The sequence below is a fragment of the Notamacropus eugenii genome, chromosome 2 (assembly GCF_028372415.1).
Source record: "Notamacropus eugenii isolate mMacEug1 chromosome 2, mMacEug1.pri_v2, whole genome shotgun sequence".
In the NCBI taxonomy this organism is placed as follows: Eukaryota; Metazoa; Chordata; class Mammalia; order Diprotodontia; family Macropodidae; genus Notamacropus; species Notamacropus eugenii.
The window spans coordinates 12,111,163-12,128,305 of NC_092873.1; positions in this window are offsets into that span (position 1 = coordinate 12,111,163).

Consider the following 17,143-nt stretch of genomic DNA (forward strand, 5'->3'; position numbering starts at 1 on the left):
CATTCCTCTAATAAAAGTTTACTAACAAACACTTTACAAGTTCCCTCTATCCATCTGGCTGTCACAGTGAGCAAATCGCCAGAATCCACTTCCTTCTTTGATGGGTGTTCATCAAATACAAGCAGAGAAAAAGTTCTTTCATTCCCAGGCCCACTTAAATCAAGGGAATCCATTCAACTTCCCTCAAACTTTGGTATGGTTTCAGTCAACAAGTTTACCCAACTTCTTTCTTCCTCTGTCTCAAGTTCATTGAATATGAAGAAAGAAATTCCATCTTTATTGCTTCCATTTTGTTCAATAGAATACAAGCAGATTTCTGATTTCTCTGATACAAGTTTATCAAGAGAAAACATACAAATTCCCTCTATCCTAACTATTTTGGTGAGCAAATGCACACAACTGTCTTACTCCTCTGACAAAAGTTTACCAAAAGAAACTTTACAAGTTCCCACCACCCACCTTGCTGTCACAGAGAGCAAATCAAAAAAACCTACTTCCTCGCTTGATGTAAGTTCATCAGCTGTAGGCACAGAACAAGTTATATCTCTGCCAGGTGCACTGAAATCAATGGAATCAATCCAATATACCTCAAACATCGATGTGCTTTCAGGCAACATGTCCACCCAATTTTCTTCTTCCTCTCACACCCATTCAATAAATGAGACAGAAGTTCCATATTTATTGCTTTCATTTTCTCCAACAGAATTCAGGCTGTCTTCTGATTTGTCTAACACAGGTCTACCAAAAGAAAACACATACAATACTTCTGGTTTTTGGACTTATTTCAGTGAGCAAATACACACAATTTTCTCATTCCTCTGATAAAAGTTTACCAACAGAAACTTTACAAGTTCCCTCTGTTGACCAGACTGTCAGAGAGAGCAAAGTGACACAACCTACTTCTTTCTTTAATACAAGTCCATCAGCTACAGGTATAGAAGAAGTTAAGTCTGTCTCAGCTCTACTGAGATCAAGGGAATCCATCCAAAATCCTTCAAACCCTGGTGTACTTTCAGTCAACAAGTCCACCCAATTTCCTTCTTCCACTGTCCCATGTTCACTGAATGTAAACACAGAAGTTCAATCTTTCTTGCTTCCATTTTGTCCAACAGAATCCAGGCAATTTTCTGATTTCTCTGACACAAGTCTAACAAAAGAAGATACACAAAGCCCTTCTAGCACTGGACATGTTTCAGTGAGTGAATGTACACAATTGTCTCACTCCTCTGACAAAAGTATAACAGAAATTGTAAAATTTCCATCCACCCAACTGGCTGTCAGAGAGATCAAACCAACACAATCTACTTCCTTGTTTCATGCAAGTTCATCAGCTGCAGGCATAGAAGAAATTATGTCTTTCCAGGGTCCACTGAAATCAAAGGAATCCATCGAACATCCCACAAACATTGGTGTGATTTCAGTTGACAAATCTACCCAATTTCCCTCTTCCTCTGACATCCGTTCAATGACTGAAACAGAAAAAGTTCCATTTTTCTTATTTGCATTTTCTCCAACAGAAACTAGGAAGTTTTCTGATTTGCCTGACACAGGCTTACCAAAAGAAGACACACAAAGTCCCTCTATCCTTGGACCGATTTCAGTGAGCAAATGTACTCTCTTGTCTCATTCCTCTGACAAAAGTTTGCCAACAGAACCCTTCCAAGTTCCTTCCACCCACGTGGGTGTCACAGAGAGCAAACCAATTCAATCTGCTTACTATTTAGATGCAAGTCCATTAGGTGTAGGCATAGAAGAAGTTCAGTCTTTCCCAGGTCCACTGAAATCAAGGGAATCCATCCAACATCCCACCAACCTTGGTGTGATAGCAGTCAATAAGTCCACCCAATTTCTTTCTTACTCTGACATCCATTCAAAAAATGACTCAGACAAAATTCAATCTTTATTGCTCCAGGTATCTCCAACAGAATCCAGGTTGTTTTCTGATTTGACTGACACAGGACTACCAAAAGAAGACACGCAAAGCCTTTCTATCCTTGGACATGTGTCAGTGAGCAAATGCACACAACTGTCTCACTCCTTTGACAAGAGTTTGCCAACAGAAAATTTACAAGTTTCTACCAACGACCTGGCTGTCACAGAGAGCAAATCAACTCAATCTACATCCTTCTTTGGTGCAAGTCTATCAGCTGCAGGCATAGAAGAAGTTCAGTCTTTTCCAGGTCCACTGAAATCAAAAGATTCCATCCAACATGCCTCAAACCTCAGTGTGATTTCAGTCAACAAATCCACACAGTTTCCTTCTTCCTCTATCCTACGTTCACTGAATGCAAACACAGAAAAAATTCGATCTTTCTTGCTTCCATTTTGTCCAACAGAATCCAGACAGTTTTCTGATTTCTCTGACACAAGTCTACCAAAAGAAATCACACAAAGACCTTCTATTTTTGGACCTGTTTCAGTAAGCAAAGGCACACAACTGTCTCACTCCTCTGAAAAAAGTGTACCAAGAGAAGCTGGCCATGTTCTATCCACCAACCTTATTTTCACAGGGAGCAAATCAACTCAACCTATTGACTTCTTTCATGCGAGCTTGTCATCAGCAGGCATAAAAGAAGTTATATCTTTACCTTTACAAGTTCTACTTAAATCAAGGGAATCCATCCAACATCCCTCCAACCTTAGTGTGATTTCAATCAATAAGTCCACCCAATTTCCTTCATCCTACTTTGACAAAAGTTTGCCAGCTGAAACATTACAAGTTCCCTCCACCCATCTGACTGTCACACACAGCAAATCAACTCAATCTACATCTTTCTTGGGTGCAAGTCTATCAGCTGTAGGCATAGAAGAAGTGGAGTCTTTCCCAGGTCCATTGAAATCAAGAGAATCCATCCAACATCCTTCAAACCTTAGTGTGATTACAGTCAGTAAGTCCACACAATTTCCTGCTGACTCTCACATCCATTCAATGAATGACAGAGATGACATTCAATCACTATTACTCCAAGTATCTCCAACAGAATTGAAGTTGTTTTCTGATTTGCCTGACACAGACTTACCAAGAGAAGACACACAAAGCCTCTCTATCCTTTCACATCTTTCAGTGAGCAAACGTTCACAATTGTCTCACTCCTTTGACAAAACTTTGCCAACAGAAACGTTACAAGTTCCCTCCACCCATCTGACTGTCACACACAGCAAATCAACTCAATCTACATCTTTCTTGGGTGCAAGTCTATCAGCTGTAGGCATAGAAGAAGTGGAGTCTTTCCCAGGTCCATTGAAATCAAGAGAATCCATCCAACATCCTTCAAACCTTAGTGTGATTACAGTCAGTAAGTCCACACAATTTCCTGCTGACTCTCACATCCATTCAATGAATGACAGAGATGACATTCAATCACTATTACTCCAAGTATCTCCAACAGAATTGAAGTTGTTTTCTGATTTGCCTGACACAGACTTACCAAGAGAAGACACACAAAGCCTCTCTATCCTTTCACATCTTTCAGTGAGCAAACGTTCACAATTGTCTCACTCCTTTGACAAAACTTTGCCAACAGAAACGTTACAAGTTCCCTCCACCCATCTGACTGTCACACACAGCAAATCAACTCAATCTACATCTTTTTTTGGTGCAAGTCTATCAGCTGTAGGCATAGAAGAAGTGGAGTCTTTCCCAGGTCCATTGAAATCAAGAGAATCCATCCAACATCCTTCAAACCTTAGTGTGATTACAGTCAGTAAGTCCACACAATCTCCTTCTTACTCTGACATCCATTCAATGAATGACACAGATGAAATTCAATCTCTACCGCTCCAAGTATCTCCAACAGAATCGAAGTTGTTTTCTGATTTGCCTGACACAGTCCTACCAATAGAAGACACACAAAGCCTCTCTATCCTTTCACATCTTTCAGCGAGCAAACGCTCACAACTGTCTCACTCCTTTGACAAAATTTTGCCAACAGAAACGTTACAAGTTCCCTCCACAGACCTTGATGTCACAGAGAGCAAATCAATGCAGTCTGCTATAGGCACAGGAATTACTTCTTTCCTGTATCCACTGAAATCAAAGGAATACATGCAGTATCCTTCAAACCTTAGTGCTACTTCACTGAACAAATCCACCCAATTTCCTTTATCTTCTGTTCCAAATCCATTGAATGTGAAAACAGAAGAAGTTTCACCTTTCTTGCCTCCAGTTTATCCAACAGAATCCGGACAGTTTTCTGATTTCTCTGACACAAGTCTACCAGAAGATGATACACAAAGCCCTTCTATCTTTGGACCTATTTCAGTGAGCAAATGTACACAATTGTCTCACTCCTCTGACAAAACTTTACCAACAGAAACTGTAAAAGTTTCCTCCACCCACCTGCCTGACACAGAGAGTAAATCAAGACATTCTGTTTCCTTGTTTGATGCAAGTTCATTAGCTGTAGGCATAGAAGAAATTATGTCTTTCCGCAGTCCACTGAAATCAAAAGAGTCCATTGAAAATCCCTCCAACCTTAGCGTGATTTCAGGCAGCAAGTCCACCCAATTTTCTTCTTCCTCTGATACCAGTTTAATTAATGACACAGAAGAAATCCCACCTTTCTTGTCTCCATTTTCACCAACAGAATCCAGGATGTTATCTGATTTGTCTGACACAAGTCTAACAAAAGAAATTACACAAAGCCCTTCTTTCCTTGAACCTATTTCAGTGAGCAATGGCACACAATTGTCTCACTCCTCTGACAAAAGTTTACCAACAGAATCTTTACAAGTTCCCTCCATCCATGTGACTGTCACTGAGAGCAAATCAAAACAATCTACATCCTTGCTTGATACAAATTCATTAGCTGTAGCCATGAAAGAAGTTATGCCTTTCCAGGGCCCACTGCAATCACAGGAATCCATCCAACATCCCTCAAACCTTGGTGTTATTTCCGGCAGTATGTCCATCCAGTTTTCTTCTTTCTCTGATATGCATTCAATGATTGACACACAAGAAATTCAATCTTTCTTACTTCCATTTTCTCCAACAGAATCCAGGCAGCTTTCTGATTTACCTGATACAGATCTACCAAAAGAAGATATACAAAGTCCTTCTATCCTTCGACATGTTTCAATGACCAAATCCCCACAATTATTGCACTCCTCTGACAAAAGTATGCCAACAGAATCTTTACAAGTTGCCTCCACTCACCTGACTTTCACAGAGAGCAAACTGACACAATCTACTTCCTTCCTTGATGTATGTCCATCAGCTGTTGGCATAGAAGAAGTTCAGTCCTTCCCAGGTCCATTGAAATCAAAGGAATCCATCTTACATCCCTCAAACATTGGTATGATTTTGGTCAACAAATCCACCCAATTTCCTTCTTCCTCTGTCCAAAATTTATTGAATGTGAACACAGAAGAAGTTCCACCTTCCTTGCTTCCAATTTGTCCAACAGAATCCAGGCAGTTTTCTGATTTGCCTGACACAGGTCTACAAAAAGAGGACACACAAAGCCCTTCTATCCTTGGACATATTTCAGTGAGCAAATGCACACAATTCTCTCACTCCTCTGACAGTAATTTAACAAAAGAAACTGTAAAAGTTTCCTTTACCCACTTGTCTGTCACAGAGAGCAAAGTGAAACAATCTACTTCCTTGTTTGATGCAAGTTCATCAGCTGTAGGCACAGAAGATGTTATGGCTTTCCAGGGGCCACTGAAATCAAAGGAATCCATCCAACATCCCTCAAACCTTGGTGTGACTTCAGGCAGCATGTCCTCCCAATTTTCTTCTTCCTCTGACACCCATTCAATGAATGTCACAGTAGTTCCATCTTTATTGCTTCCATTTTCTCCAAGAGAATCCAGGCAAGTTTCTGATTTGCCTGATACAGGTCTACCAAAAGAAGACACATAAAGCCCTTTTATCCTTGAAGATATTTCAGTGAGCAAATGCACACAATTCTCTCACTCCTCTGACAAAAATTTGCCAACAGAAACTTCACAAGCTCCCTACATGCATCTGGCTGTCACAGAGAACAAATCAACACAATCTACTTCCTTTCTTGATGCAAGTCCATCAGCGGTAGGCATAGAAGAAGTTCAGTCTTTCCCCGGTCCACTGAAATGAAGGGAATCCATCCAACATCCCTCAAACCTTGGTGTGATTACAGTCAGTAAGTCCACCCAGTTTTCTTCTTCCTTTGACCTAAATTTTTGAATGTGAACACAGAAGAAGGCCCATCTTTCTTGCTTCCATTTTCTCCAACAGAATCCAGGCAGTTTTCTGATTTACCTAACCCAGGTCTATCCAAAGAAGACACACCCAGTGGTCCTGTGTTTGGACATATTTGAATGAACAAATGCACACAACTGTCTCACTCTTCTGACAAAATTATGCCAATGGAAACTTTACAAGCCCCCTATACCCACTTGGCTGTCACAGAGAGCAAATCTACAGAATCTGCTTCCTTGTTTCATGCAAGTTCATCAGCTGTAGGCATAGAAGAAATTATGCCTTTGCAGGGCCTACTGAAATCATGGGAATCCATCCAACATTCCTCAAACCTTGGTGTGATTTCAGGCAGCATATCCACCCAATTTTCTTCTTCCTCTGACACCCATTCAATGAAAGACACAGAAGAAATTTCACCTTATTTCCTTCCATTTTCTCCAACAAAATCCAGGTAGGTTTCTGATTTGCCTGACGCAGGTCTCACAAAAGAAGACATACAATGTCCTTCTATGCTTAAACTTATTTCAGTAACCAATGCACACAATTTTCTCACTCCTCTGACAAAAGTTTGTCAACTGAAACTTTACAAGCTCCCTCTACTCACCTGGCTGTCACAGAGACTAAGTTGACACAATCTACTTTCTTGTTTCATGCAAGCTCTTTAGCTGTAGGCATAGAAGTTAAATCTTTCCTAGATTCACTGAAATCAAAGGAATCTATCCAATATTCCTCACACCTTAGTGTTATTTCAGTCAGCAAGTCCACCCAATTTTCTCCTTCTTACTCAAATTAATCAAAGGTATATACAAGAACTTGCATCTTTTCAGTCTATTTTGATTGAAAGAATCCATATATCTTCTGGTTTCTTCTGAAACACACTTATTAAGAGTAAGTTCCTAGTTCCTTTATGACTGTTGTGCTAACTAGCTAGTCACTGCAGCAACTACAGTTAATAAGTTTACACAATTTCGTTCCTTCCTTTGACTTAAATTCATTAGCAATGAATTTAACAATGAATTAAATTAACAATGAATTAAAAATTCATCAACAATGAATTTTCCAGGTCCACTTTCAAGAAGGTAATCTATTCAATATTACTCATTGTTGCTATTTCAGATAGCAAGTCCACCCCATAACCTCCTCTCCTCTAGCCAAATTTTCCCAGTCATATTCACACAACAAATTTAATCTTTCTGAGTTCTAGTGTCATTAAAAGAAACCATATACTTACTTTCTCTGAAACAAATTTATCAAGAGAATGTCCACAAATTCTCTCTAACTACCGTGTTTTTACAATTACCAAGTCCATGCAAGTTCCTTCCTTCTTTGTCTCAAGATCATCACCTGTATGCTGAGAGGTCATGTTTTTCCCAAGGTCCATTTTTATCAATAGAATCTGTTCAATTTCCTTCAGACTTTCTTGCCATTTCAGTCATCAAGTCCACTCAATTTTTTTACTTCTCTGACCTCCGTTCATAAATCTCATACAAGAGATTCCATCTTTGCAAGTTCCAGTTTCATCTAAAGAGTCCATGTAAGCTCCTGCTTTCTCTGAAACAAATTCATCAAGTTTAGCTGTACAAATTTCCTCTCCTTATCGTACTTTTGCAGTGACCAAGTCCATACAAGTTCCATCCTTTTTTGTTTCTAGTTCATTCAACGTGTGCACAGAAGAATTTATATTTTTTTTATTCCAAACTTATCAAAAAGATCCATAGAAATTCTTGATTTCTCTTGCTCAAGATTACCACAGGAAGACACACCTATCTCCTCTATCCTTAGACCAATTTCCATGAGCAAATACACAGAATTTCCTGATATATCTAACAAATGTTCACCAGGAGAAACTGTAAACCTCCTCTCTGCACACCATGCTTTCACAGTAAGCAAATCTATACAAGTTTCTTCATTCCCTGATCCAAGTTCATCAATTGTAAGCACAGAAGACATGAGGTCTTTCCCAGATTCACTTTTACCAAATGAATTAATTCAATCTCCCTCAAACATCCATTGAGTCTGTAAGTCCACCCAATTTCCTTTTTTCTCTGATCTAAATACATCAAACATATGCATACATGATATTTCATCTTTCCAAGTTCCAGAATTTTTGAGTGACTCCACCAATATTCCTGCTTTCTCTGAAATAAATTCAATAAGAGAAATTGCACAAGTTCCTTCTACCTATTGTGGTCTTACAGTGATCAAATCCACACAATTTTCTTCTTTCTCTAACCCAAATTCATTGACTATGAACACAGAAGTTCAATGTTTCTTCCTTCCATTTTGTCCAATAGAATCTAGGCACTTTTCTGATTTCTCTGACACAAGCCTACTAAAAGAAGAAACATCCAAATCCCCTCTATCTTTGGACTTATTTCATTGACCAAATGCACACAATTTTCTCACTCCTTTGATAAAAGTTTACAAACAGAAACTTTACACATTCCTTCTACCTACCTTGCTGTCACAGTGAGCAAACTGACACAACCTACTTCCTTCTTTGATGCAAGTTCATCAACTATATCCACAGAAGTTTTGTCATCCCCAGGTGTATTCTGGTCAATGGAATCCATATGATGTCCCTCAAATTTTGGTGCTGCTTCAGTTAGTATGTCCACCCAATTTCCTTCTTCCCCTGACTCAATTTAAGTGAGTGTAAACAAAGGATTTCTATGTTAGTTTTATCATGAGAATCCACATAAAATCTTTATATCCCTAACATTAATTCACCAAATGAATATGTCCAAATTTCTTCTACTTAGAGTATTGTCATAGTGAACAAATTCCACATAAGTTCCTTTCTTCTCTGATCCAAGTTCATTATAATATGCATAAAAGAAATTCTGTCTTGATTCTATCTGCTATGGACCCTGTTTCAAAGACTAAATATATACTCTCTGACCCAAGTCTATTGAGCACATGTATAGAAAACATTCTGTCTTTTGTAGTGTCAACTGTATCAGTGGAATATAAGTTCATTTTATCTATGACATGTTTATTAAGAGAAGTTGTACAAGTTCCCTCTACCTACCATGCTGTTTCTGTGAGCAAATCCATACAAGTTCTTACTTCCTCTGACTCAACTTCATCAACTATACGCTCAGTAGTTATGGCTTTCCCAGATCCACTTTCATCAAGAGAATCCATACAAGGTCCTTATTTGTCCAGCACAAGTTCACCAAAAGAAACTACACATGTCCCCTCTACCTTTGGCACAATTTCAGTGAATTAGCACATACAATGTCCTTTCTTCTCTGACCTAACATAAATTCCACCTTTCCCATTTTCAGTTCCACAGAAAGATTCTATACATGGTCCTGTTTTCTCTGATGACAGTTTACCCAGAGGAGTTCTACAAGTCTCTCTACCAATTCTATGCTATTTCTGTGAGCTTGCCCATACAAGAAGTTCACTTTTTGCCTGACTCAAGATCATCAAATTCATGCAAAAAAGAATTTCCTTCTTTCTCAACTTCAGATTCATCAAGGGAATCTGTACAAATTCCTGATGCTTCTGTTACAAGTTTGCTAAGAAAACTGGTTTAAGATCCTTCTACTTCTAGCAGGCAAGTCTATGTAAGTTACTACTTCTGAACTGTGTACATTCAGCAGATCCATCCAATTTCCCTCCTTTGCTGGCCTAAGTTCAGTGAGAAAATCGATACAAGTTCCTTCTTTCTCTGACCAACATTCATCAAGCAAATGTACAGAAGTTCTGCCTTTCTCAGGTCCAGTTTCATCAAGGCAATTCAATTAACTTCCTGAATTCAGTGAAGTAATTTCACTACAGGAACTCATACAAATTCTTTCTGTCTCTGGTGCTAGCAGTTCCTCCTCCTCCTAGATTATATACATCCAACTGATTTCAACAAATTCCATCTTCCTCTGGCCTTTCAGTGAACAAATCTGCAAGTTTCTTCTTCCTCTGACCCAAATTCAACAAGAGAATGCAAAGAATGTCTATTTCAACTAATTTCATCAAAAGAATTCACACATCCAAGAGTTCCAGAATTCTCTGACACAAGTTCACCAAGAAAATCTTTAAAATTACCCTCCACCACTGGCATTATTTTACAAGGCAAATCTCTGCATGTTCCTTATTCTTCTGGTCTACGTATGTCAAGTATGCCTGTCCAACTTCCCTCTTTTTCTAGTCTAAGATCAACTAGCAAATCCACACAAGTCTCTTCCTTTTTTGCCTCACGTTCAATTGAGCATATATAATTTTCATCTTCCTTAAGGCCAGGTTCAAGAGGATCCTTACAAACTACTTCTATCTCCAGCTCAAGTTCACCAAGAGAAATCATACTAATTCCCTCCAACTTAAATCTCAATTTCAGAAAGAAAATCCATGCAAAATTTTTTTCTTTCTCTTACGTATATCAAGTGAATCTAAAGCATTTCTATCTTCCTTAGGGTCAGGCTGAAGAAAATCCCCACAAATTGTATCTCCAGCTTAATTTCAACAAGAGAACTTGCACTGATTCCTGATGATTCCAGACAAACTTCAAACAACAAATCTATGCAAGTTCCTTATTTCTATAATCTACGTACATTAAAGCTGTCTATCCAATTTTCCTCTTCCTCTGGACGATTTTTGTGAACAGAACAAGATACAAGTATCTCCTTTTTATCTGACCCAAGTTTATCCAAGTGGACACAAAAAGTCCATCTTCCTTAGGGCCAGTATCAAGAAAATCCATAAAAATTCCTTCTATCTCCAGTTTATCAAGGTTCACCAAGAAAACCCTGACCAGCTCCCACTGACTGCAGTACAATTTCAAACAGCAAAGGTCATCAATCATCACACAGAATTTCCATCTTCCTTAAGGCCAGTATCAAGAGAATCCATGTGAAGTCCTACCTGCAGCTCAAGTTCACAAAGAGAATCCATGCCAATTCCCTCAAAATCTAACATTATGAAGGGGGCACTTCTGTTCCAGTTTCTTCTGTTACTCTAAGTTCAAAAAGCAAATTCATTCAAATTTCATCTTTTGCTAGCTTAATTTTAGCAAAAACTCATATACAAACTGCATCTAGTTATTCCATCATAGCTAGCAGCGACTCAAAAAAAAAATTCTTATAACTTTCTTCCCCAGTCTTAAGTTTATTGAGAAAATCCATATAAGTATCTGCCTTCTCCAGATCAAGTTCAACAAAAGAAGCCATGGAATTTCTGTCTTTCTCCAGACCATTTTCAGGGAGCATATTCCTACTGATTCCTTCTTTCTCTAGCCCCAATTTACCTTGTAGACCCAAGGAAGTTCTATTCCTCAAGCATGTATAAAAGAAGAGGATCCACACAGGTTCTGATTTTCTTCACACCAATTCCAACAAAAAAAAATGTCTTCAAGACTTCATCTCCTGCCCAAACTCAAGGAATGCATTCAAGTAGTCTGTTTTTCCAAACCCAGCTCAGTGAAGGAAACCACTCCCCAGGAAAGGACTGCCTCCCACATTTCTTCCTCATGTAATCATTTTTTCCAGGCCACTTCTCCAAAAAATCTACCCTGACCCCTCCAACTAGAAATGTTTCCCCCCTCCTCAAATCTCTGATAATCTTTTGGGACATCATCTATGAATCTGCCATATCCTCCTTGATTTACAATTATTTGTAAAGAAAATAAATATTAAATTGAATTGGCCATCAAAACAAGGTAACAAACAGTAACATAGCTGGAGATAGTGACTCATAGTGAAGGCCTGAGTTTTTTTTTTCACCCAACAAGTCACTCAGCCAGATTTCAAACTGGTGGGGGGTGGGAAAGGGAAGAGATGAGAAGTATAGTCTTCCTACAACATAAGATTTATGTGGTAGAAAATCAATCATCACTGATGGCTTATATCTCAATAAAAACTAAGGTCAATGACATAAAACTGGAGAGATTTTTTATTTCAAGTATGTTGAAGTCAAATTTACATGGTCACTCTTTAGACCAAAGATATGTTATACATTATCACTGACTTGCAATTTAAAGATTAACAAGCAAAGCATCATAGAAATTCTAGCATCCAGTCCTCTCTCTTACCAGCTCTCAATACAGACTAAGTTATGTGAAAGTCTTATTTGGTAAGCAGTCACTTCACTTTCACCTCATCCTCCAGGCCCGATGCCTCCTGTCCCTAGAAGGCCTTTTTCTAAATCTAATGTAAGGATATAAGTTCCTGATTTCCTCAAATTCCCTTTCCTCTTAAGATTAAAGTTCAAGGGAGAATCCCCATACAGACGATAATAAGAGGATCTGGGGGACCAATGAGGTCCTGACAGAATGGAGAAAGCCATCAGTGTCCTGGACATACCTAATAATGAAAATGACCTAAAATTTAACTGAATGATATCAGAGGATCAACCATCTCGAGGTAGTAGAGTCCTTAGAGGTCATCTGGTCCAACCCCCTCATTTTAGATTTGAGGAAGTGAGGTTTCTGGAAGTTCAGTGACTTGCTCAAGGTCACACAGGTAAAGCAAGCATCATTGGCAGGATATGAATCTAAGTCTTTTAATTCCAAAACCAACGCATTTCCCCCACTGTACCAGAGCTGCCTAATCTTCATCTTAGTTGAATGTTTCCTCCCATTATGGAAACTGCAGTGCACATGTACTGCATAACTCTTCTCCATATTCTCTTATGGATATCTTCTGTCTCCTGACATCACCTAAATCCCAGTGGAGCTCTTGGGCTGTCTGTCTCATCCCTTGCCATATAACTAGTCTATTTTGGGGGATCACACATTGCCTGATTATATCATCTATTCTTCTTGTTCTTCAACATTCCTCATTTGTTATATTTAGCAGCTGGTTCCCACCTTTCTTGAAATTCCTAATTATCCCATGTATGACATTTCAATTCATGAAACAAAGGTCTGAATGCATATTTTATTTCCTTAAGTGAATTTCAATGTAAAGGTAGCATGGCTTCCAGCTCAGGAGATCTATTTTCATATCCAGTCACCTGGGGTGGCACAGTTACGTAGCACAGTAGACGAAGTACAAGTCTGAAAGACCTGAGTTCAAATCCAACCTGAGACACTGTGTCCCTGGGCAGGTCACTTAACCCTGATTACCCACCACCACCAAAAAAAAAAAAAAATCCAGTTCCTCTCACTAGTTTTGTGACTTTGGGCAAGCCTCTTAATCTCTTATGATCTGTAAGCACTCCCTAAGAATTAATTACATAGAATGGCTGGGAGCACACCCCAAAAATTACAGATGCTTTACATGCTGATATAGGAATTTTAATAATAAAAGGTCAATTAGAGGCCCAGGTTGGAGCACTGAATAGAGGTTTAAAGATCTCACTAGATGCATAATGACATCATAGAAATTGAAAACATAAGCAGAGAAATAACTCTGTCTTTGAGACAGCCTAAAGGTACATGGTTTAGAGAGGCAACCAAGAGCTCTGGTCCACATTCTGGTCTTTCTTTGTGCTTACTCAGCAATGGGCTCCAAGCTTCCATTGATGAGCTAGGGATTGGTGTCAGGGATGGCTACTATGACCATTTCATAAATATCATAAAGACAAAGCTCATATCTTAATGATCCAGAGGAGACCAACAACCCTACGAGAAATCCTCACTAATCAGTCAATAAACAGTTATTCATTGCTTACTATATGACAGAAATGGTACTAAGTGCTGAGGCTACAAAGGAGGCCAAAAGGACAGTCCTTGATATTACAGATGCCAGGGATATCAGGAGCCAGCATTCTAAATTATAAAGTCAACATGTGAAAAAGTTAACATGCAAGATTTATATAGTGTAAAAGAAAAGTAATCTCAAAAGGAAGGCAGTTGTGATGGTGGCATCTTGCAGAAGGAGGGACTTGAGCAAGGAAGTCAAAAGATGAAAGTGGGGACAGAGAGCATTCTAGATATGAGAGGTAAACTCTAAAAAGGCATTACATGTGCAAAGAAAAGGATGAAGGTGAGTAATACTGGATCATGGAGTAAAATGTAAGAAGCCTGAAAAGGTAGTAAGAGATAAAAAACCAAGCATAAGCACTGCCCCTGGAGTTAGGAAAACCTGAGTTCAAACCTGGCCTCAGACACTGTACATTTACTAGCTGCGTGACTCTGGGCAAATCACTTAACCCCAACTTCCTTGCAAAAAACCAAAAACAGGTATGAAACTTGATAAGAAATAGAGGTATTGGGGCATTGGAGCTCCACCAGTCCAACCCACCTCCTTTAAAAAAATAAAGATTTTAAAAGCCAAATAGAAGTTTTTTTACTTGATCCATTAGAGTTTAATGAGTACAGGGCTAATGATGGCTAGACTTGTATTTGGGAAGCTCTCTTTTGCGGCTGAGTAAAGGATAGATTAGATTGAGAAAGAGGCAGGGAAACCACCCAGAAGCTGATTGTAAGAATCCAGGGCAGGAAGGCAGCTGTGTGAAGGAAGGGAAGGAGTCATATATGAGACACAGTGGGAAGGCAGAAATGATAAGGCTTCATAAAAAAGGTCAGGTTCACTTGAATGATGAGCTTGAAAGCTAGCCTAGACTTAAGAAGAGAGTGAGAGACGTAGAGGTACATGTTGTGTCTGGCCTTCTCCAGGAGTTTAATAGCCAGGAACAGTAGGTGAGATATGCGGTTATAGAGAGTAGACAGACCCCTGGATGACACCCATCATAAATAGGCATGACCAAAAACCTGGAAAGATTTACATGACCTAATGCTGAGAACCAGGAAAGCATTGTGTACAAGTAACAGCAACACTGTGCTATGGCCAACTTTGATAGACTTATTTCCTCTCAGCAATGCAAGGAACCAAGACAACTCCAAAAGACTGATGATGGAAAATGCTATCCATATCTAGAAAAAAGAACTATGGACTCTTAATGCAGATAGAAGTGGACTATTTGCTCTTTTTGCTTCTTCTTTTTCATGATTTTTCTGACTGGTTTAATTCTTCTTTACAACATGACTAATGTGAAAACAGGTTTAATACGAATGTATATGTAGAGCCTATATCAGATTGCATGCCATTAGACTCCTTTCATGTGACAAAGTCACCTGGTGCTGATTCTATTCCAGCTGAGATTTACAAGGTAGGGGGACCATTGGTCATACAAAAGCTGACTGAAATTTTCCAGGTTATATGGCAAGAGGCATTCAAGGATGCCTCCATAGTCCATCTCTGTAAAGGTAAAGGGAATAGATTGTCACAATCACAGGGGAATCTCTCTCTTAGTCATTGCTGGCAAGCTTCTTGCTAGAGTCCTCCTTAATAGGCTGATCCTTCACCTGAAAGATGGTCATACACCTGTGAGTCAGTGGTGTTTCAGAAAGGGCTGAGGAACAGTTGATAGAGCGTTTGCTACCCAACAACTGTAGAAGAAATGCCAGGAGCAGAACAGAGGTCTGTACACAGCATTTATAGATCTGACCAAGGCCTTTGACACTGTTAGTTATGAGGGTTTTTGGAAAATTATGTCAAAATTTGATTGCCCAGAGAAATTCATCGGCATTGTGCATCAATTTCATGATGGCATGTTTGCCAGGGTTCTAGATAGTGGACATGCTCTTGTGCCTTCCCAGTCACCAATAGAGTAAAACAGGGCTGTGTGCTTGCTCCCATGCTTTTAAGGATGATGTTTTCAGTCATGTTGTCAAATGCTTTCAATGAGGTTGAACATGGCATCAAAGTCAACTACCATACATCAATATGGTAAGTAAGTTCTTCAGTTTGAAAAGGCTACAAACCAAGACCAAAGTGGAGAGAGAGTTGGTCCATGATTTTCTGTTTGCAGATGACTGTGCACTCAATGCAGTCTCTGAAGCTGAGATGCAACAAAGTATGGATAAATTCTCTGCTCTCTGTGCTAATTTTGGCCTAATAATCAACACCAACAAAACACAGGTGCTCCATCAGGCACCACCACACCATCCATACATGGAACCATTGGTTACAACAAATGGAGAAGTTTTGAATGCTGTAGATAAGTTCATTTGCCTTGGTCATATACTTTCCAGGGATGTACACATTGACAATGAGGTTACACATGCATTACCAGAGCTAACTCAGTGATTAGAAGGCTCTGAAGAAAATTTGAGAAAGAAGAGGTATTAGACTGACTACCAAACTGAAGGTCTACAGAGCCATTGTGCTGACTTCATTGTTATATGCTTGTGAAAAATGGGCCGTCTACCAGCACTATGCCAGGAAAATTAATCACTTATGTTTGAATTGTCGTAGGAAGATTCTGAAGATCACCTGGCAGGATAAGCTACCAGACACTGAAGTCCTTGCTCTAACTAAACTGCCAAGCATTCAAACTATGCTTCAGAGGGCACAGCTCTGATGAACTGGCCATATTGTTCAAATGCAAAATGTACATTTGCCCAACAACAACATTTTATGGAGAACTTGCATGGGGCAGATGATCACATGGCAGTCCGAAGAAGAAATACAAGGACATTCTGAAGGTCTCTCTCAAGAACTTTGGATTTGATTGTGTAACATGGGAGACACTGGCACAGGACCATTCAGCATGGTGTATCCACATCAGAAAGGGTGCTATGCTCTATGAGCAAAGCAGAATTGAAACAGCACAAAGGAAACATAGGCTGTGCAAATTTGGAGTAACCACCCCAAATGTTCTCACAGACTATTTGTGCCCAATCTGTGGTAGACTATTCTGCACAAGTATCGGTCTGATCAACCAGTCGGACACCTTGAAACTTCACTTTATCATGGTGATGTCACTGTGGTCCTCTTCAAGAATGAAGGACAAGAACCAACCAACCAACCACATAAAATAACCTCCATCCTTTATTTTTCAGCTTAGATCTTTTTAGTTAGATTTGCAAGATTCCAGATCAGCCCATTCTCATCATCCCTGTTTGAGGTACTTACTCTGTCTCTGGTCAGAGTACCATTGTTTCCATATTTTAATCCAGAATCCAAATCCTATTTTCAGAAACCATTTTCTCCACTAGCTGCTCCACCCACATCT